This window comes from Saimiri boliviensis, chromosome 4, assembly GCF_048565385.1.
Source record: "Saimiri boliviensis isolate mSaiBol1 chromosome 4, mSaiBol1.pri, whole genome shotgun sequence".
Classification (NCBI taxonomy): domain Eukaryota; kingdom Metazoa; phylum Chordata; class Mammalia; order Primates; family Cebidae; genus Saimiri; species Saimiri boliviensis.
Window position 1 is genome coordinate 43,057,781 of NC_133452.1, and position 24,312 is coordinate 43,082,092.

Consider the following 24,312-nt stretch of genomic DNA (forward strand, 5'->3'; position numbering starts at 1 on the left):
GTTTATGTATAGATAAAAAGAGGACAACAATATTTGTTAACCATAACTCACACAGTGATTATACACACCAAGTAATAAATATGTATGTCAGAATGCTTCATCAAAGCTATTCCATTATCGAAACACAAACACTAATTATTAATATGAATATATTCTGGTGTCACAAAATAATATGTTCTTACCTCATGCATTCCACAGGAGAAAATTGCATGAGAGTTTTGGGGGAAAAGCACACATATGTACACACAAATATTGCCATTTTTACTTCCAGATAGATATAAACAATCTTGTAGCACCCTCAGTTATTCTCTCAGATAAAACCATAACCATCAGTGGTTTTAATTTTCTTAAATCTTAACCAAAAGAATCTCAGTGTTTTTGTTCAAATATGCTTAAAGAAACTTGATAGAAAACTCTATTTGTTTCTGATGTTTTCCTTAGTCAGTTATCAAATCTTTATTGAAGCTGGGCATGGTGATTCACGCCTGCAATCCCGGCACTTTGGGAGGCCTAGGCGGGCGGATCACCTAAGGTCAGGAGTTTGAGACTAGCCTGGCCAACGTGGTGAAACCCCGTGTCTACTAAAAACACAAAAATTAGCCAGGCATGGTGGTGTCTGCTTGTAATCCCAGTTGCTCAGGAGGCTATAGCAGGAGAATTGCTTGAACTGGGAGGCAGTTTGCAGTGAGCCAAGATCATGGCACTGCACTCCAGCCTGGGCGACAGAGTAAGATTCCATCTCAAAAACAAAACAAAAAAAATATTGATTATTGAATGTCCCTGGGTGTATAAATCTGTCACTGTGATTTGATGTGTGAAATTATATATTTTACTTTACAGTTCATTGTGTGGCTTAATACAATTTAGACACATGTTTCCATATTGATATTGTCTAAAATGTCAATTATAACACATTAGAGAACACACAAAAATCAATTACCAATCATGTTATACACTCTCATTTTGGGCCAAATTTCTCACTCTAGATCTGTTGATATAAAGATAATTGTCTTAATTCTCCACTTGGTTTTGTGAATAAAAACACAATTTAGGTTTACAAAAAAGGCATCATCAACAAAAGACAGTCACAAAAGAGGAGAACAAAATTAAAGTTAACTATGAAAAATCAAGGAAAAACAAACATAATCCCTGACCCACAGTCACCTTTGGTTTAAATGAAAGTAGAATGTTGGATTGACTCTTCATTACAAAGTGATATCAAGAATGTAGCACAAATATTACAACTGCCAATCTAAGCTACTGTATTCAATACAAGAATATTCACTGCTGATAGTAGAGAAGCAATGGGAATTGGTCTTCCCTCCTGGTTCCACCCTTGACAGTTATTTTCTTTCTGCCCACTTTTTTTCCTTGCTGCTGGGCACTTCTTGCTGTTCTCTTGCTTCTTATTGATCTTACTGTGTGCTGTTTGTAGAGTAACAATATCAAAAGAGATGGAGGCAAGGAAGAAAAGGAAAGAAACAGAAAGGCAAATGCCAGCAGTAGTTAGTTTCTTAAAGTCTCTAGACCAAATCCATTGAACATCCTCCTTTCTACTCTGCACCCCATATATATCTGTAATTCTACATCATGATTCCTGCCTAGAATATCCTCTTCCAAACTTCTACCCAACACCACATATGGATGCTCTCACATTTTGAGGCATAATTTTCTCTAAGCAAGTCCTCCCTGAGATTCATTCTCCTTTTCCTTATGGATCAAGTATCCTTATCTAAATTTACCAGTGCTTTTTGACAAAATTTATTTTAAACTCTTATATAGCCAATTATGCAAAGTGACAGTTCAACATCAGGTAACTTAATGCACATTTCATTTATTACAAAAACTTTGTAAGGCAATTATTATTATATTTACATATCATAAATAGGTTAAATAACTGTTCAAGGTGAAGCGTTGGATAATGGTAGAGCCAAAATTTGAACCTGAGTATGTGTCATTTGAATATGCTTGCTTTAACCCAATGCATCCCGACACTTTACTTCTTAGTATATTATAAATTAAACAGATTTCTGAAAACTGCCTAGAAGTCTACCTACTGAGTATAATACTATTTCTATGTGGAAATACATTCAAAGTTTCAAGTCACCAACTTACAAATGAACTAAAGTCATTTCTTAAGATGGGGATTACCTGTGTTACCAGAGTGTGGAGAAACATGTTCTTGATCCAAATGGTGAATTATGGCGCTAAGACATAGACTGGGAAGTAAGCACAAATTTTCTTTGACCTTTGGGTCCTTGCCTTCTTCTGCTCTGATGGTGAACCCTTGTTTTTCTACAAAATAAAAGCTCATTACTCCCAGAGGTCTCATTTCCCTTTTGAAACAGGGCAAGCTAAAATTTTTTCTAAAGTAAATAAATTGAACAAACTTTCCAAGTTTGACAACAAATTGAGTTTATGAGGAAGGTTTGAGAGTTGAGTAGAAAGCGTGAAAGTCTTCTCCAATGCAAATAAGAAGATGAAAGCCTTGCTTCTCACACATTAGAGCATACAAATCACCTAAGGATCTTGTTTAAATGCAGATTCTGATACAATAGGCCTATCTTTTTTTTCCTTTGGCATTTCTAATGAACATCAGATGATGAGGATGAAGTTGGTTTCTGAATCTTCCTTTGGATAACCATAGTTTATTTCATGTAAGGGTTTTTTTCTGGCTTAAGTTTTCAATATAGTAGGTATGAATTAATTTTCATTGATTTTACTTATGTAAAAATATCTCTAACTACCATAAAAAAAAACAAAAAACAAACAAAAAAAAAAACAAAAAAAAAAGGCATCCATAGTTCTTATAAGGCCCCAGAGAGCTTTGTTGATACCTAGCAAATTTTTTGTTGATGCCAAATAAAGGCTTTCTAATATAACTCTTTTACCTCGGAGACCAGCAAGACTCTTTCTTGGTTCTTTCATCAGAACATAAATCCTCTTACACATCAATAAATGATGTACTATTTACATTTGGCAGAATCAGACAGCAAAAGTAGTTAATGTAGATGGATGTTGTATTAACTATAAATATGACTTCATTCTAGTTCACAGAATTGAATTTCTTTTATAATTTGGGCATGTTATACACATTAAGAAAAATTGTACAGAATTTTTTTTTTCAGAACTTAAGTTTTTGGTCTACCTTTGATGATGATTTCTAATTGAATACAAATTCATGCCAACTGTATAGTTCTACTGATATAAGGTTATAAATACTTGTATTGATATGATCTACTTACTCTTGGTTCTGTTAAATTTTCTGTGGGGGGCATATTTTTATTTTTTTGGCCAGATTAGCAATGTCTTCTTTCGGATGTGACAAAATAGGACACATATATACTAAGTTACTTACTTTGAAAGTACACGTCTTTTACTTCAGGTTATCTCTACAGTTATAATCCATAATTTAAGCCTTGACATAATATCAATACCTTACACTTATATATAGTTTACATTTCCCAACTCACTTTTAAAAAATCTATTACTTTAACACAGGCATTCAGTATACATTTACAAAAGCTAAAAAAGGTTTATGTTGTTTCCTCTCACGCTAAAGGTATTTCACCCACCCATTAGTGAAACATCAGACAAAGAAGTTTTTAAAAGGATTATCCTATTGTCTAAACCTGTCCTATGTTACCAAAATACCAAAGATCCTGTTTCTCTCCTTCGTTTTATTTACAACCTTAAAGACAAGACACAAGGGTTAAATGGTCAGTTATTACTGTTCTCACATTAAGAACACTGATATCTCTCTGCTTTTGTTTTTAAAAGGGGAGTCACTATCATAGACCAATATTAAATGAAATAACTAGTTAATAGCAGAAAATGATTTTAAAAAACTGTCTAACACTCCAAGCAATCAGTAGTCACATCATTTTTACCCTATTATCTCTGGTTGTTATTTTAAGTTTTTGCTTTACTTTCATTTATTGATTTAGGAAAAAAATAAAATATATATGTATCATGTACAGCATGCTGTTTTGAAATATATATACACTGTGGAATGGCTAAATTAAGGCATTAACATATGTGTTACCTTATGTTTTGTGGTGAAAACATTTAGAATCTACCTCTTAACTTCAAGTTTCAAGAATACAATACATTGTTATTAACTGTGGTCATCATATGGTAGAACACATCTCTTGATGTGTCCTGTCTAATTGAAATTTTGTGTTTTTTAATCAAAATCTCCCCAATTCCCTGCAAACCCCTAACACTTGGTAACCTCTATTCTTCTCTCTAGTTATATGAGGTTAACTTTTCAAGATAACACACAAGTGAGATCATGTAAATTTATCTTTCTGTGTCTGGCTTATTTCATTTAATGTAATATCTTTCACATTCACCATGTTTAGCAAACAACAGATTTCCTTCCTTTTAAGGGCTGAATAGTATTCCATTGTGTGTATATACTACATTTTCTTTATCCATTCTTCCATTAGTGGACACTTAGAGTAATTCCATATTTTGGCTGTTGTGAGTAATGCTGCAATGAACATAGGAATTCAGATATATTTTTCACATACTGATTTGATTTCCTTTGAATATAAATCAAGTAACAGGACTTCTGGCTCATATGGCAGCTCTATTTTTAATTTTTGGGGTAACTTCAATACTATTTTACACAATGGTTGCACTAGTTAGCATTCCCACCAACAATGTGCAAGTATTCCCTTTCCTCCACATCCTCTCCAAGACTTATTATCTTTCATCTTTTTTATTATGAGCCATCCTGACAAGTTTAAAATGATATCTCATTGTAGTTTTAATTTGCATTTCCCTAATGATTGGTGATGTTGAACATATTTTCATATGCATGTAGTCCATTTGTATGTCTTGTTTTGAGAAATAGCTATTCAAGCCCTTTGCCCATTTAAAAAAATTGGGCTGTTTTAATGCTATTGAATTGTTTGAGTTATATATTTTGGATATTAATCCCTTATCAAATGTATGCTTTGCAAATGTTTTCTCCCATACTGTAAGTTGTCTCATCACTTTGTTGGTTATCCTTGGATGTGAAGAGCATTTTAGTTTGATACAATTCCATTGGTCTATTTTTGTTCCTGTTACCTGTGCTTTTTGGGTCATATCCAGAAAAATTATTGCCCAGACCAGGCGTCCCCAAACTTTTTACACAGGGGGTCAGTTCACTGTCCCTCAGACCATTGGAGGGCCGCCACATACTGTGCTCCTCTCACTGATCACCAATGAAAGAGGTTCCCCTTCCTGAAGTGCAGAGGTTGGGGGGAGGCTTGATAAATGGCCTCAGGGGGATGCATGAGGCCCGTGGGCCGTGGTTTGGAGACGCCTGGCCCAGACCAATGCCATGGAGCTTCCCTTTTTTTCTTTTAGTAGTTTTGTGGTTTCAGATCTTTTTTTAAAATCACTACTATTATACTTTTAAGTTCTAGGGTATATATACATGTGGTTTGTAGTTCTCCTTTAAAAGATCCTTCACATCCCTTGTAAGTTGTATTCCTAGGTATTTTATTCTCTTTGTAGCAATTGTGAATGGGAGTTCTCTCATGATTTGGCTCTCTGCTGGTCTGTTATGGGTGTATAGTTGTGAACGTTTGTGATTTTTGCACATTGATTTTGTATCCTGAGACTTTGCTGAAGTTGCTTATCAGCTTAAAGAGATTTGGGGCTAAGATGATGAGGTTCTCTAAATATACAATCATGTCATCTGTAGAGACAATTTAATTTCTTCTTTTCCTAATTGAATAACCTTTATTTCTTTCTCTTGCCTGATTGCCCTGGCCAGAACTTCCGATACTATGCTGAATAAGAGTGGTGAGAGAGGGCATTTTGCCTTATGCTGGTTTTCAAAGGAAATGCTTTCAGTTTTTGTCCCTTCAGTATGTTACTGGCTGTCAGTTTGTCATAAATAGCTCTCATTATTTTGAGATACATTCCATCAATACCTAGTTTATTAAGAGTTTTTAGCATGAAGGGCTGTTGAATTTTGTTGAAGGCCTTTTCTGCATCTGTTGAGTTAATCATGTGGTTTTTGTCATAGATCTCATTTGTGTAATGCATTATGTTTATTGATTTGTGTATGTTGAACCAGCCTTGCATCCCATGGATGAAACCAACTTTATCGTGGTGGATAAGCTTTTTGAAGTGCTTTTGGATTCAGTTTGCCAGTATTTTACTGAGGATTTTTACATTGATGCTCATCAGGGATTGAGCCGAAATTTTCTTTTTTTGTTGTGTCTCCACCAGATTTCGGTATCAGGATGACGCTGGCTTCATAAAATGAGTTAGGGAGGATTCTTTCTTTTTCTATCGTTTGGAATAGTTTCAGAAGGAATGGTACCAGCTTTTCTTTGTACCTCTGGTATAATTCAGCTGTGAATCTATCTAGTCCTGACCTTTTTTGATTGGTAGGCTATTAATTACTGCCTCAATTTCAGATCTCGTTATTGGTCTATTCAGGGATTTGACTTGTTCCTGATTTAGTCATGGGAGGCTGTATGTGTCCAGGAATTTATCCATTTATTCTAGATTTTCTAGTTTATTTGCTTAGAGATGTTTGTAATATTCTCCGATGTTAGTTTGTATTTCTGTGGGATTGGTAGTGATGTTCCCTTTATCATTATTTATGGCATCTATTTAATTCTTCTCTCTTTTCTTCTTTATTAGTCTGGCTAGTGGTCTATCTATTTTGCCGATCTTTTCAAAAAACCAGCTCTGGATTTACCAGTTTTTTGAAGGGTTTTTAATGTCTTTAGTCCTTTAGCCTCTTTAGTCCTGTTCTGATCATAGTTATTTTTTGTCTTCTTCTAGTTTTTGATTTTGTTTGTTCTTGCTTCTCTAGTTCTTTTAATTGTGATGTTAGGGTGTCAGTTTTAGTTCTTCCTGCTTTCTCTTGTGAGCATTTAGTGCTATAAATTTCCCTCTATACACTGCTTTAAGTGTGTCCCAGAGATTCTGGTATGTTATGTCTTTGTTCTCACTGGTTTCAAAGGACATCTTTATTTCTGGCTTCATTTTGTTATTTACCCAGTAGTCATTCTGGAGCAGGTTGTTCAGTTTCCATGTAGTTGTGTGGTTTTGAGTGAGTTTCCTAATCCTGAGTTCTAATTTGATTGCACTGTGGTCTGAGAGACTTGTTTGTTATGATTTCTGGTTTTTGCATTTGCTGAGGAGTATTTTACTTCCAATTTTGTGGTTAATTTTAGCCTAAGTGTGATGTTGTGCTAAGAAGAATGTATTTTCTCTTGATTTGGGGTGGAGAGTTCTATAGATGTCTATTAGGTCTGCTTGGTCCAGAGCTGAGTTGAAGTCCTGGATATCCTTGTTAATTTTCTGTCCTGTTGACAGTGGGGTCTCCCACTATTATTGTGTGGGAGTCTAAGTCTGTTTGTAGGTCTCTAAGAATTTGCTTTATGAATCTGGGTGCTCCTGTATTGGGTACACATATATTTAGGATAGTTAGCTCTTCTTGTTGCATCGATCTCTTTATCATTACGTAATGTCATTCTTTGTCACTTTTGATCTTTGTTGGTTTAACATCTCTTTTATGAGAGACTAGGATCACAACCCCTCCTTTTTTATTTTTATTTTTATTTTTTGCTTTTCATTTGCTTGGTAAATCTTCCTCAGTCTCTTTATTCTGAGCCTATGTGTGTCTTTGCACATGAGATTAGTCTTCTGAGCACACCAATGAGTCTTGACTCTTTATTCAATTTGCCAGTCTGTGTCTTTTAATTGGGGCATTTAACTTGTTTACATTTAGGGTTAATATTGTTATGTGTGAATTTGAGCCTGTCATTATGATGCTAGCTGGTTATTTTACCCATTACTTGATGTAGGTTTTTCATAGTATCAATGGTGTTTACAATTTGGTATGTTTTTGTAGTGGCTGGTACCGGTTTTTCTTTTATACTGCTTCCTTCATGAGCTCTTGTAAGGCAGGCCTGGTAGTGACAAAAACTCTCAGCACTTGCTTGTCTGTAAAGGAGGATTGTATTTCTCCTTTGCTTATGAAGCTTATTTGGGCTGGATATGAAATCCTGGGTTGAAAATTCTTTTCTTCCTTTCTTTTCTTTCCTTCCTTCCTTCCTCCCTCTCTTCCCTTCCCTTCCTTCCCTTCCTTTCCTTCCTTCCCTTCATTTCCCTTCGTTTCCCTTCTTTCTTTGAGGGGGTCTCACTGTGTCACCAGACTGGGGTTCACTGGTACAATCTCAGCTCACTGCAACCTCTGCCTCCTGGGTTCAAGCGATTCTCCTGCCTCAGCCTCCCAAGTAGCCAAGAGTACAGGCGTGCACCACCACGCCCAGCTAATTTTCATATTTTTAGTAGAGATTAGGTTTTAACATGTTGGCCAGGATGGTCTTGATCTCTTGACCTCTTGATTGGCCCATCTTTGCCTCCAAAAGTGCTGGCATTACAGGTGTGAGTTGCCATGCCTGGCCAAAAATTCTTTTCTTTAACAATGTTAAATGTTGGCCCCTCAACTCTCTCTGGCTTCTAGGGTTTCTGCAGAGAGACCCACTGTTAGTCTGATGGGATTCCTTTTGTGGATAACCTGACCTTTCTCTTTGGCTGCCCTTAACATTTTTTATTTCATTTCAACCTTGGTGAATCTGACCATTCTGTCTTGGAGTTGCTCCTCTCAAGGAGTGTCTTTGTGGTGTTCTCTGTATTTTCTGAATTTGAATGTTGGCCTGTCCTGCTAGGCTGAGGAAGTTCTCATGGATAATATCCTGAAGAGTATTTTCCAACTTGGTTCCCATGTTTTCCATCACTTTCAGATACACCAGTAAAATGTAGGTTTAGTTTTTTCCCATAGTCTTACATTTCTTGGAGGCTTTGTCCATTCCTTTGCATTCTTTTATCTCTAATCTTGTCTTCACACTTTATTTCATTAAGCTGATCTTCAATCTCTGATATCCTTTTTTCTGCTTGATTGATTCAGCTATTGATACTTGTGTATGCTTCACGAAGTTCTTGTGTTGTGTTTCTCAGCTCCATCAGGTCATTTATGTTCTTCTCAAAACTGGGTATTCTAGTTAGCAATTCTTCTAACCTTTTTTCAAGGTTCTTAGCTTCCTTGCACTGGGTTAGAACATGCTCCTTTAGCTCAGTAGAGTTTGTTATTACCCACCTTCTGAAGACTACTTCTGTCAATTCATCAAACTCATTCTCCATCCAGTTTTGTCCACCTGCTGGTGAGGAGTTATGATCCTTTGGAGGACAAGAGGCATTTTGGTTTTTGGAATTTTCACCTTTTCTGCTGGTTTTTCCTCATCTCCATGGATTTATCTACACTACTTTGGTCTTTCATGTTGGTGACCTTCCAATGGGGTTTTTGCGTTGATGTCATTTTTTTTTTTTTACGCTGATGGTATTCCTTTCTGTTTGGTAGTTTTCCTTCTAACTGTCAGGCCCCTCTGCTGCAGGTCTGCTGGAGTTATCTGGAGGTCTATTCCAGATCATGTTTGCCTGGGTATAACCAGCAGAGGCTGCAGAATGGCAGATTGGTTCCTGTTCCTTCCTCTGGAAGCTTCATCCCAGAGGAGCACCCGCCAGATGCCAGCTTGAGCTCTCCTGTATAAGGTGTCTCTCAACTCCTGCTGGGAGGTGTCTCCCAGTCAGGAGGCACAGAGGTCAAGGATCCACTTGAGTAGGCAGTCTGTCCCTTAGCAGAGCTCAAGTGCTGTGCTGGGAGATCTGCTGCTCTCTTAAGAGCTGGCAGGCAGTAACATTTAATTCTGTTGAAGCTGTAACCACAGCTGCCCCTTCCCCCCAGTGCTCTGTCCCAGGAAGATGAAAGTTTTATCTATAAGCCCCTGACTGGCTGCTGCCTTTTTTAAAGAGATGCCCTGCACAGAGAGGAGGAAACTACAGAGATAGTCTGGCTACAGTGACTTTCCAGAGTTGCAATGGGCTCTGCCCAGTTCAAACTTCCAGGAGGCTTTGTTTACACTGTGAGGAAAAAGCTTCCTACTTAGTCCTTAGTAATGGCAGACATCCTGACCTCCACCAAGCTTGAATGTCCCAGATCAACTTCTGACTGCTGTGCTGGTGGTGTGAAGTTCAAGCCAGTGGATATTAGCTTGTGGGGCTCCATGGGGGTGAGATTTGCTGAGCAAGACCACTTGACTCCCTGTCTTCAGTCTGCTTTCCAGGGGAGTGAATGATTTGTCTCACTGGCATTCCAGGCACCACCGGGATATGGAAAAAAAAAAAAAAAAAAAAAAAAAAAAAAAAAAAAAAAACTCCTGCAGCTAGCTTAGTGTCTACCCAAACAGCCATCTAGTTTTGTGCTTGAAACCGAAACCCAGGGTCCTGGTGTATAGGCACCTGAGGGAATCTCCTGGTCTGTCGGTTGTGAAGGCCATGGGAAAAGTGTAGTATCTGGGCCAGAATGCACAGTTCCTCATGGCATAGTACCTCACAGCTTCCCTTGGCTGGGGTGGGTGTTCCCTGACCCCTTGTGCTTTCCGGGTGAGGGGACACCCCACCCTTCTTTGGCGCATCCTCTGTGGCCTGTACCCACTGTGTAATCAGTACCATTAAGACAAGCTAAGTACCTCAGTTGAAAATGCAGAAATCACCGCCTTCTGCATTGATTTTGCTGGAAGCTGCAGACCAGAGCTGTTCCTATTTGGCCATCTTGCCAGCCACTGTCCAAAAATTATTTTTATTTCTATATATAAGTAACAAATAGAACATGTAATTTAAAAAAATTATTTCATTCAGAATAGTATCAGAAGTAAATAAAATGTCTGGGATAAATTTAGAACAAGAAAAAGGAACAAAGCATTGTTGAGAGAGTTTAGTATTGTTTCAATATTATGAAGATGTCAATTATTCCTAAACTACACATAATGCAATTAAGATAAATATCCCAGCATGCTTATTTGTGGATATTGACAAGCTTGTACCAATTATGTAAAAATCTATTGGTCTCCATTTATCTAAATAATTTTGTAAAAGAAGAACAAAGTTGGAAAACTTGTACTAACCAATTTCAATACTTACTATAAAGTTATAGTCATCCATACAACATGGCATAAACATAGATAATAAATAAATAGATCAATGGAACATAAGAGAAATAAAGAAGAAGCATACAGATACAAGCAAATGTTTTTCTTGACAAAGCTTCTGATATAATTCAATAGAGAAAGAAAAATCTTTTAAATGAGTGGAGATGGACCACTAGATGTTGAAAAACAGATGAAGAATAAATAGAAACTTGATTCATACCTAATGCCATACACAAAATTAATGTTGGATGGCTTATAGACCTAACTGTAAAAGATAAAATGCTTCTAAATGAAAATACGGAAACACATCTTTTTGTCCTGGAGATAGGCAAAGATTTCCTAGATAGACACAAATATCTATAATTATAAAAGAAAAAATATAAACTAGATTTCATTAAGATTAAAAACTACTGTTAATTAAAACACCTTGAAAGTAATAAAAAGCAAGCCCCACACTAGAAGAAAATATATTCAGAAAAGTGACTTATATCAAGATTAAAGAAATTATAAAAATTATAATAAAAAGACATGCAAACAAATACATAAAAGGGGAAAAAGTGTTATACAGACATTTCAAAAAATAATGTACAAATGGCCAATAAATACACATGAAAATGCTCAACATCATTAGTCACCAGAGAACTTCAAATTAACCCAGTTAGTCACTACTACATGCTTGAGAGAATGACTAAAATTTAAACAATAATTAAAATAAATTTACAACACCAACCATTAGTAAAAACACAAAACAGCTAGGATTTCTCATTCATTGCTAGCAGGAATATTAAATGTGTGTGGAAAATTGGCAGCTTATTTAAGTTAAATATGCAATTACCCTATGACACAGTAATTTCACTCTTGGCAATTTATAAAAAAAAAAAAAAAATTTAAATGTATGTCCACAAAAGCTTGTGCTAGGATGGTCACTGTGGTTAATTTATATTAATAAAAATTGGAAACAAACCAAATGTCCATCAACAGGAGAATAAACAAACTGTGGTATATCCATACAATGGAATATCACTCAGCAATAAAGAGGAACTACTGATACACCCAATTTCATAGATGAATCTCAAAAACATTATGCTTAGGGAAATAAGCCAGAACAAAAGACTGCATACTGTGTGAATTAATTCTTATGAAATCTAATATGGCCAAAACTAATTTATGGAACATAAATTAAAATAATTTCTGCCTTCTATGGGGAGGAACAATGTAAAGGGACACTATGGGACATTCTAAGGTGATGATGATATTCTGCATTTCAATTGGCATGCTGGTTACTTGAGTAGATACTCTGTCAAAACTCACTGAACTCTGTACTGAAGATTTGTGCATTTTATTATGTAACTATACTTTCATTTTTTAAAATGAAGTTAGAAACTTCTTAGGATGGGAAAGAGAAGCTTCCTGCACCTGGTAATTCTTTTTTTCCTCTGTAAGTGGTAAAATTGGCAGCTGTAGGTCCTTGTGGGGAATTTGGAAAACCTAGGAAGCCTATAACTCAATGGTTCTTAAATTGGCTGCACATTGGAATCACCTGGGAAGTTTTAAAGAGCACCAGTGTCTGGGGCTCACCCCCAGAGATTCTTTTTTAATTGCTTTTGGGGGTGGCCTAGGCATCAGATTTTTTAAAGCTCCCCAGATAATTCTAAAGTCCGGCCAAGATTGAGAATTGTTACTAAAACTTACTGGAAGCATGCTGCACTGCCCCTTGGTTTGAATAAACATTTCCAAACAGAGGATGGTATTCTTCATCATTTCAAAGTCTTTTATAAACCATATCAATTGGCATATTCCTAACCATTGTATTCCCACCCCATTGTGTTTCTCATGCACATGTAGAAACAAACAAGAAATCAAATAAAAACAAAAGAGGTAGCACTTGACTTAATATCCTGACTTAATATTCCTATACTGGACTCTCCTAGCATAGGTTTTGCCCCTTGACATATATTCACATAGCATCCTAAATTTTTTCATCAACTTATTAAACCTGTACTACGTCTCTTCTACCACCTCAAAACAAAAAATCAGAGACCATATGTATCTTTTTAACCACTATTTACAGAACACCTGACATATTATAGAGGCTCAATAAATATATGTTGAATGATAACGATAAACACCTTATTTGGCAATTTGCTAACAGGAATGATGACTGTTCTTCTCATCTTTGATACAGGGGAAAAATACATGTAATGCTTTTCTCCCCTCCAGTCAGGTCTACGGGGAAGAAGCAAAAATGCTGTGGGAGAAATCTGTTTCAACACACGCTGTACCAGACTCTGTTGTTTCAGGGATATGTCAACCAATATGACAAGTCATGGCCGACTGGAAAGAAAAGGACTATGGGGTCTCTGCAATGGGGAAAGTGGGGAAGATGAACTGTTTGGACTGCTGCTCTTCATGGTTTACTATGGGGCTGCAGACAGCCCACTTCCCAGAAGGATATGCATGCAGGTCATTCTTAGATTCCATAAATTGCCTGAGAACAACACAGCGCATCAACCTTTAATGAGAGCACTTGGAACAGGCAGCATAATTTAACACCAGCAAATAGAAATGTCTACCATAGTTTAACACTCCCTAAACTACACCTCATTAGACAGCTGCCCTGTCATTTTTCTTTCTATTTTATTGTTGCTACATTATTAGCAATAACCAAAAATGGACACTGATACTGAACTATGGATCTGCTTCCAATCAGCATGCAGACAGGGACAAAGTTCCTACAACATTGTGAGTAGAATGCTCTAGGAGTCAGCCCTCAGGGCATTTCATGGAGTGAGAGATGCAGACATTTGCAGTGTTTCAGCTCTTTCCCATACTGCAAGCCGTGAGTACCTTAAATCGGTAATTATGAGTGCTGAATGAAATACCTGGCTGAACCCAGCCCATGTCTCTTCCATACCCTCCTCAGCCAAAATGGAAACCAAAGATTACAGAGAAAGAGATTTTTGTTTCAGATCATATTAAACCTTTCATTTCACTCAAACTAATGTTTAATTATAGGTTATTAAAACTAGTTCCTGCTTGGAAGTGATGGCTCATGCCTGTAATCCCAGGACTTCGGGAGGCCGAGGAGGGTGGATCACTGAGGTCAGGAGTTCCAGACTAGCCTGGCCAACACGGTGAAACCCCATCTCTACTAAAAATTCAAAAATTAGCCGAGCATGGTGGCACGAACCTATAGTCCCAGCTAATCGGGGGGCTGAGACAGAAGAATCACTTGAACCTGGGAGACAGAGGTTCTAGAGAGTTGAGATTGCTCCTGCACTCCACCCTGGGTGACAAAAGCAGGACTCTGTCTCAGAAAAACAAAAATAACAACAGCAACAAAAAAGTAGTTCCTTCAACCATTATCAGAATGCTTCCCACATAATTTTTTAGTGATGGTTTTAGTCTCATGAAGTTTTTCAAAGTTAACATATATCTTCTTGGATTTGAGTGCTGATCATTTCTAAAACTAAACGTAGACTGTGGTGATATACAGTTCTATGTGAGTGTGTATGTGAATGTGTGTACACACTCCCGCCTGTGTGCACACACATACACACACACACACACACACACACACACACACACATAGATGTGTTTTACTTTGGTTTTGGAACAATTCTAAAGTAACAAGCCATTTCAGAAGCATTATATATAAATATTCATAATATATATTCATATTCATAATAAATTCATAATAAATTATATTCATAATAAACATATTCATAATAAATATATATTGAATATTATGAATATATATATCTATATAAATATATATATATTCACTGGAAATAGTAAAAATAAAATCATCTCTCTTTTTCTAACATACATACTGTGGTCTGGGCCTAACCCAAGAAAAAGAAAGGTGAAATAATTTATAAGTCAAGAAGGACCCATAAGAGTGAAGAAAGCATTCAGCATCTGTTTATAAGACTTATATGGAAATATCCATGATATAATGATTAGAATAACATGAAAATGTGCACCACATTTTCTAAATATAAGAGTAATATTTTTGCTTTAAATCCATCATCACATAAAACATAATGAAATTTTAAGTAATAATAACACCTTAGCAAATGGCATTATTATTGTTATTGAGAAACAGATTGAAACACAGATTAAAGCAGTTAGGAGACTGTTGGCTGATTGGAGTCATTTTCTACATAAAATGTAAACTTGGAAGCAGTGAACAACTTTAATTTAATATGACTAAACCCTTTTAGTATAAAGTGAATACCTCTGTACAAGGTTCTAGCCCAAAAAGTTAGACCAGTTATATTTGTTACCTATTGCTGCACAACAAGTAACCCTCAAATTTAGCAGATTACAAATAGGAAACATTTATTAGCTCACAATTTCTGTGTGTCAGGCAACTGGGGACAGCTTACATAGGTGTTTGTAACTCAGGGTCTCTTATTCTCTTTAGGCTGTAGACAAGATGTCTCCCAGGGTTGCAGACATTTGAAGGTTTGAAAATTGGGTCAATTTTCAAGGCAGCTCACTCAACATGCCTGGCAAGTTAGTGCTGGTTGTTAGTAAACGTAGACAGCATCAGTATCTCATCGCATAAATCTTTCCTCAGGGCTTTTTGAGCGTCCTCATGGCCTGGCAACTGGTTTCCCCAAAGCAACTGATCCAAAGAAGCAAAGCAGAAGCTGCAGTGTCTTTTATGATCAGCTTCAAAAATTGCAAACTCTAATTTTGTCAAGATCCTTTTATTACATAGGTCAGCCATATTTACTATAGAAAGGGATGACACAAGGTTGTAAATATCAGAAAGCATTCAGAATTTTGGGGGTGGGGGTCATTTGAAGGCTGGCAACCACAGCAGTGGACATACGTAATAAAGAGATACCTTAAGTAGCAACGACGGGAATAAATTCAGGCTTCTGCTAATCTATTACACATCAAATTACCATTCAAATGCATTTGTAAGTTACTACACATCCAGCCCTTATAGACAGTGTATTTATCTGAAAATGTCCTCCAATGTATTACTTTTACAAGCATCTAGGCAAATTCTCCAAATTATACATGACCATCATTTTCCAGGGGTCCTGATTCAGAATGTCACTGTTTATTCAAAAGGTTTCACAAGCTCCTATTATTCTACCATTTAGGATAGAATGTTACTTTATCAGGAATACTAACATTTAAATATAGGAGTTGATATCAAAAATAAAGAATCTTTTTTCCATATTTCTCTCCATATAAGTAAATGCTCTAGGTGCTGGAACCTTTATACATTTTATTTAAAGAGTATTATGTTTAAACTTTTTCTAAATGTTGTATTGAGTAAGAAGAAGGGGAGGCAATAAATTTTGTGCTGTTATTCTAAACTTTGCCTGATATTTTCTCCAAAATAGAATCCAGACTTTTTCTAATGAGTGGATTCTGGATCAACTTCCTCCAACTAAAGCTCTTTAAATATATACAAAATGAGCATAAAAATTGAAACATTTGTTCAGTGTCGTATATGTGTATTTTTAAATTAAAATGTGGCCTTTTCCTACTTGACTCTAAAATGTTTCCCAGTTTACCCAACCATTCTTACCAAAATTATCTTCCTAGAAAGAAAATCTAGTCAAATTGTCAATCTTTTGGTTGGATAAACCTAACTTTTAAATATATCAACAAAACTTACATAAATTTAGGAAGCCCCATCACTGGCCAGACATGGTGGCTCATGCCTGTAATCCTAGCAACCTGGGAAACCAAGGTGGGCGGATCACCTAAGGTCAGGAGCTCAAGACCAGCCTGACCAACATGGAGAAACTCTATCGTTACTAAAAATACAAAATTAGCCAAGTATGGTGGTGCATGCCTGTAATCCCAGCTACGCGGGAGGCTGAGGCAGGAGAATCACTTGAATCTGGGAGGCGAAGGTTGCAGTGAGCCAAGAAGGTACAATTGCACTCCAGCCTGGAAAACAAGAGCAAAACGCCATCTCAAAGAAAAAAGAAAAGTCCATTACTTTTACTGAATCCTGGCTTATGTATCTATAAAATTAAGACTAATGACTTTAAAATGTTGGTCTGAAGAGTGGAGTTACATGTAAATTTAATTTCAATTGCCTTGCTCCTTTATTGATCACAAAATGAAAAGGCACATTACAGAATAATGCCCAAACACCATCAAGGCCATTCATGGATGTGTCACAAATACAATTGCATTTTCTACCATCTCTGCAACCCATATCCTCTAGCCACATCTAGTTTTCTGATACTTCCTGAACATACCTTATAACATCATGCCACTCTAATTTTGTTTGTGGCATTTGTTATCCATGAAATGCAAAAAGACTAAAGAAATGCACTCCTCTTTTAATGATCTACTTGACTATCTTCTCCTCCAGGGAACTTTGCTTGATAGTCTCAGAAAATTGATCTCTGGACTTCCGCTGTTAGTTTATGTGCATATTACACTTGTCATTATTCCTTTTTTTTTGTTAAAATGTTGTCAACTCTTTCATAGATTGTGTGGAAATAAGACCCTGTATTAATTATCTTTTTCTAAAACCAAGCACAGAGCCAGGGATATGTGTCAGTTCAGGAACTGACACTGGAAAAATGCTATGAATTATCAGTGGAAATCTTTGAGAAATGAAAACTTACCAAAATATGGAAGGTGATTAAATATTTTCAGAAAGTATAAAAGATATTCCCAGTTAGGTAAATTTTGCATTAGTCCATTGCAGATTCTGGAATAAACACCTTTAGGGTACTTCTAAAGAACACTGTGGTCACTAGGAACTTACAAGCTCACTACAAAAGAATGGTGTATACAAACTACATTTTATTATTGTTGCTCTTTAAAAGGGTAACCTCCATATATCTTGATTTTAGGAAGACATTTGAAAAAGCTTTTTAATATGTCACTGACAAGAAGAAGAAATGTGGCCAGGATGATGATGATACTGACAGGGAAGCAGGCAGAGAAGCGTGGGGTAGGGAAGGGAAGGGTCCCTGGCAAAGGCTCCACCCTCAAGCTTGGACCCACAGACCTAAGTGAGAACAGGCATTCCTGTTTTCACATTCAAATATTGCATTTTCCAATACCAATCTGGCCCACCATGCTCCTATTCTGTGCCCTTATAAACACGATACCTTAGTGGGCACAGACACAAGTGTCTGAAGATTAAGAGGAGCAGAGGAACAGCCCAGCAGACCAGCAACAACAGAACAACACAGCAGAGAAAGAGAGAAGAGGAAGGATATCTGGACCAGAGGAGTTCAGCCAGAGACAGTCGAAGAAGAATCTGGCAGCTCGGCATCCTGACTCCAGGGGAAGACCACCTTCCCACTCCATCGCCTCCTTTACACCTCACCATCCATCTCACTGAGAGCCACCTCCACCACTCAATAAAACCTTGCATTCATACTTTGAGCCCGCTTGTGATCCAATTCTTCTGGCATACTGGGCAATAGCTAGGGATATAGAAAGCAATCACACTGGCCCTCTGCCCTTGCAATAATGTAGAGGGTCTTTTGAGCTGATTAACCCGAGCACACTGTAACACATACCCTCTCGGGCTTCAGGAGTCACAGACACCCACCCCTAGACACTGTTGTGGGTCCAGAGCCCAAAAGCGCTCCCTATAGCCTCTGTACCTGCCAACCTGCATGCTCCTCCTAGAGGTTTGACAGCAGCGGGATGACCAAAGGAGCCAGCCACACCCCTTTTGACCCACAAGGGGTATAAGGGAACTCTTCTGTTTCAACACTAAACTGGGATCTGATTGCAGGTAGTACCCTATGAGTATTGATTAATGGAGAAAATTCAATCAGGAGAATAAATTGTCTAGTGTGTGTCACTCAGTTTTGTGCTTATGGTTTTCTGGTAAGCATTTTTATCAGCTACTTGAGAAAAGACATAGAGACAGGCTCATTATATTTGCTGATAAAATATAAGGAGGCACATTTTCTGAGATAAGCTACTGGCATACATCACCTCCCGTTTCCTCTATTTTGATTACCAAAAATGTCCCCAGATATTGCCAATGTCTCCTGGTTGCAAAATCTCCTTGAGTTGACAACTCATGGGCTAGAATCATGAAGTGAACCTAACCAGATGAAACTTACATAAATGCTTCATGAGGTAAAGAACGCACTGTCTTTCTGGCTTAACTTTTTACATTCTATGCTTGAAACATTGTAGACATTTATTGACTAGAGGAATGAATGAGTGAATAATTGATTAAAATCCCAGTTCTAAACTTATATTTTGAAATGGACAATAACATCTCTTCAAGATGAAAAAAGCCCACCTGATTGAATGTGCTGTCAAAAATACAAAATTTGGTACATGTTCAGCATGCGCCAAATAATAATACTGCTCCTGAGAACCAAAACAAACAAAATAAATGCAAGATTAGGCTTCGTTAATAGAACCAGGGATGTGATGTTACACTGACTAAAACATGCCATTCAGTTCTGTTGAAATATATTTAGAAAAAAAAATAACAGACTGGAGTGATTTTAAGAGTAAACATAGAAAAAGTTCCTGAAAACATATGTCACTAAATAAATGGCTGAAGTATTAGATTATTTAGCTTAGGGGAAAATATGCTGGTGAACATGAAAATTTCAAATATTTGAAAATTAATCCTGTGATTAGATTCTGTGTATTCTAAAGGCTGAAACAGAATTAATGTATAAAGCTTTAAAGATTGATTGAGGATCGAAGGAAATAAAGAACTTCTAAAGGTAAAACTCTAAAAATTTAATAAATAAGCTATAATGAAAATTCATGAATACCTTCTGTTTCTGAGATTCTATGAGTTTTCAAATATCAGATTAATAATATCCTGAGAGTGCTCTGATATTCAAACCATGATGATGCCTATAGGATTATTATTATAGCCAAAATATGATCAAAATAAAATGTTCAAGAGCTATCTAAGATATCTAGGTTCAAAATGTATTTACCTTGTATGTTTTTCTTTGGAACAAATTTGAAATTTTTAATAATCATCATTGATAGAGTAAGTAAATTGAAAACCTTTTTTTCTCATTTCTATAAAATGAGGGATGTTGCAGTCTACTTATGTCAAATGAACACTGGTTCAGTTATTAAGAAACTACAGCAAGTAACCAGAAGTAGTGAGCTAAGCTAAGAAACTATCACATGTGAAAATGCTGGGGGAAAAACAACAACCTGAGGGATAGATGAAAACAGAAGAAAGAGGAGTTCTCAGATAGTAGCTCAAAAGCACCAGGATTGGTCTTTATTGCCAGGAATTTTTCCCAGAGAGAAAAATGGTGTATCACGCACTTTCCTGCCTAATTCTCTCACAGCAGCTCAGGATGTCCTTTGATTGCCTCAGCCCACATGGTCCCATCTAGTCTTAAAAAGAATTGGCCCATTCAAGGCAAAAGGAATGTTTTCTATGAACCAGGCATTCTTCTTGTCTCCCTGGAGAGAATGATCTACTTCTGTACGGTAAACTAGAGATTTCTGTATGAGCCAACGGGAACTATTATTCTGAGCTCTCTAAGATTATTTCTATGATTGGCTCCCTGAAGCAGACTTCAACAGTGGTTCAATTCACTGACAGAATGTTTTTAAAAGAATACTAGGGGCATAATAGGCTTATGGCAAAAGCATTGGTTTCCTCTTTGTCATTGTCATAAGCTTTTTAGCTACCACCATTGCTATAACATCCTCGGACACTTCTACCACTGTCTGTTCAAACCTCACTATGTTCTATACTTTTTGGACACTGGCCTCAACTTCCTCTACTATGTCATGCCTACTTTCTCAGCTATCTGAGTCTTTACTCCTGGCCCTGTGCCAGCTACTATGCCATCTTCCAAAAGGCTGCTGACCATGCCACTACAGAGGGGCATTTCCTCTCTTCACATTCTTCACATTGGCCTCTGAGTTTTCCTCACAACTAAACCACACTTACACTGCCTGGCCACCACACGTTTTCTTTTAACTTTATTTATTTATTCATTTATTTGGTACACACAGTTTTACTAAAAAGAAACTATGGTCCCAGCAGGCTGGTCTCCCTACAGATATTACAAAAAACAAGCAATGTTGAAATTAACAGAACACAATTCTTTAGTATGTTTTAATTTGAATTTTACTCAAAAAATGCCCAAAAGAAAATAAGCTAGTCATTTAAAAAAGAACACAGATGATTTCTGCCCACAAAAGCAAGATACAGAGGTCACATAACGATATGAATTAGAAAGAATCACTTACGTTGAGAAACTCAGTGGGCTCTGCTTCATAGATGAATTCTGTCCTCACTGTCATTCTAATCTCACTTATTCTTGAGCAAGGATACAATTGTCAAGAAAACTTCAATTGTGCCTCAAAAGGTTCCTTTTTAATGAACTTTAATAATACTTTGTGGACTTAGGAAGGAGAAATTATTGCTTCAGACAAATCGGAAGATTAGATCAGTGTTAAGATATAAGAGTGCTAAATTTTGGGAGTTGTTTTTCGAGTGTAAACTCTGAATCTGCTGAAGTTGTTTATTAACAAGACAAACTAGTTACCAGCCAGACTTAGGAATGCATCCTGAGGCATTAACATTTTGTTTCAACTGATGAAGCTTACTGTGAATTCAGCATCATCCACCGTTAACCCCAAAAGTTTCATTACACCTGGGAAATCACCCAAGTGCTATTTAAGTTCATGTATCAATTCGACTAAGTTATATGTTACATGTCATGAAAACTAGCAGCCCATCAAATAATTTCACTTCATAAACATATCTAACAAGTGGGGAAAGGAATTTCTGCTTTTTATGACCCAAAGTTTCCACTCAATGTCTCAGACAAGGATACTTTAACACATATAAAACATGACTAGGAAGAACAGGACTCTCATAAAAAAAGCAGTATAATATCAGACTAAGTTTTTCCTTTTCTGGTAATGATATTTAGGTCATATGCCTGCCAAAATCCATTCATTTTGGAAACATTTTATCCTGCTGTTCTCTCAACATGCACCAAACAAAATACAGATTTGCTATAAACAGGATAACTTTAGTAGTGTGATATACAGCAACAAAAAGAAACTCTTCCCTACATTATATCATTGGTATCCAAAGCCTTAAACCAAACTCAGTCTAAACCAGACTCTTTTGAAAAACCTTCTAACAAGGAATCAGGAAAATTTCTGAAAACAAAGACAGTAAATTTCCTAGGAGTACTGGCAATTTTTGTAATAACTGATAAAACATTCTCAGAATATACATGTAGTGTTCATTCTGTGAGACATGGCAGCTCCCATAAGAGCTGAAAAAAGCAACAGAAACACTTGTGTTAGCACATGTGCTGACGGTTGCATTGTGATGCCTACTTCAGAATAAAATAGCTCTTGAATGGTAAAAAGTAACCACAGACTTTCAGAAAAATTATGCAGTATGAGCTACATTCAGTTACTGAAACTTCCATGGAAACATCTCTTCTTGCAAACACCATGCAAGAATAGAGAATCTACCCTTAAAAGGTAAGTCCAGGGCGGGCGCGGTGGCTCAAGCCTGTAATCCCAGCACTTTGGGAGGCCGAGGCGGGTGGATCACGAGGTCAAGAGATCGAGACCATCCTGGTCAACATGGTGAAACCCCGTCTCTACTAAAAATACAAAAAATCAGCTGGACATGGTGGCGCATGCCTGTAATCCCAGCTACTCGGGAGGCTGAGGCAGGAGAATTGCCTGAACCCAGGAGGCGGAGGTTGCGGTGAGCCGAGATCGCGCCATTGCACTCCAGCCTTGGTAACAAGAGCGAAACTCCGTTTCAGAAAAAAAAAGAAAGAAAGAAAGAAAGAAAAGTAAGTCCAGAAAAGTTGGAAACATTGTGTTACCTGGCAAGAAAAAAAAAAGCAAAGAATTTTTAAAACTACTGTCAGTAGAGAAAAATGACAACACTAGTCTTGATCATTTTAGAATATTTGTTTGCCAAAGTTAAGGAAATGTGCCTGGGAGACTGGTCTATGCCTTTCTCCAAAGATAATTTTGAAGGCTCCAAATTTAAAGGGGAAAGGGTGGCATATTGAAAAGTGTACAATTTTCATGTAAGAGTAGTGTAGTGAAAAATAGTCATTCACGCCTTTGTCTGGCTCAGCGAATCTGCATTTTTTTTCACATAAGATGACATAGACAAATGGGGCACAGGAACAATCAGATATGTATTAGTATCTGATGGGCAGGGGGGTGGCTGCACCTGTAAAGATAAGCTATCAATAATATTGCCATGATGAAATTTTAACAGAGACACCTGAGGGTAAATATCTTGGAGTTCACTAGGAATTTCCCTGTGGACAAAATATGGGGAGGCATGTAGCTTTTCATCTCGTAGTCATCTTATTTAGGAACCAAAAGGGGAGGCAAGTTTACATAACACAGTTCCCAGCTTAACTCTTCCTTTTGGCTTAATGAGTTAGGAGTTCCAGGATTTATTTTCTTTTCACCCTACCATCTTCTGTAAGTCATAATCATTTCTTCTAACAAAGTAAATTGTAGTCATGTAATGTGCCTATATGTCAATGTGTAACTTATTTTTAACATTGTTGATCTGTGTTTGTAAATTGTCTAATTAAATAATTTTTTTTCAAACCCATGGCTGCCAAATATATTAAACAATATGAGTGCTCATAAATAATTTTGAGTGTGAAAACAAGAAAGCAAGAAAAGGCATACACATCTCAGGTTCACTGCTGAGGTTATCATCTAAATTGAATTTAGAGAGCCTCATTAACATTAAAGATAAGCCTTAGGGCAAATTCAATGGAATTCAGGAGAGGCAACAATTTCAAAGTTTTAGGAGAGAAAAATGCCTGTTTTTAATTGATAGTTTATTTCACTTCAGAAACTGTTTTTAAACAGTACATGTAAGGCATTATCAAGAATTACTTTATTCCATGACATTTGTGCTTTAGCTGGGTACATCTTTTGTACCTGTCATTGAGAAAATACAGTCTTTGAAAAAAATTAGATTCTGAAAAATAACATAATTTTAGTAGGAGGATTTTTCTATAAAATTCTCTGTTATTTAAAAATCAAAGGTTTATTCCACACTGTTATAAAAAAGATGAATAATAACAAGTGTTGGTAAAGATGTAGAGATAAAGCAATTCTTCATACACTCTTCTATATACACTGTTGGTGAGAATGTAAATTAGTTCAGCCATTTTGCAAAACAGTGTGGCAATTTCTCAAAATTCTAAAAATTGAATTCCCATATGATCCAGCAATATCACTTCTGGGTATATATCTAAAGGAACTGAAATTGATACATTGAAGAGATATCTGCACTCCTATGTTAATTTCAACATGGTTC

At 36.7% G+C, this 24,312-nt stretch overlaps 1 protein-coding gene across 1 annotated transcript in view; it reads right to left on the reverse strand.

Moving 5' to 3' along the window:
* Positions 1-1,335: 1,335 nt before the first annotated feature.
* CENPW (centromere protein W) overlaps positions 1,336-24,312 on the reverse strand; it is a 215,124-nt gene continuing 192,147 nt past the window's right edge. The window contains exons 7-8 of the transcript XR_012517187.1: positions 2,152-2,295; positions 1,336-1,425 (exon numbers count right to left, since the gene is read on the reverse strand). The gene's annotated coding sequence lies outside the window, so the exon portion shown is untranslated. The remainder of the gene's footprint in view (positions 1,426-2,151; positions 2,296-24,312) is intronic.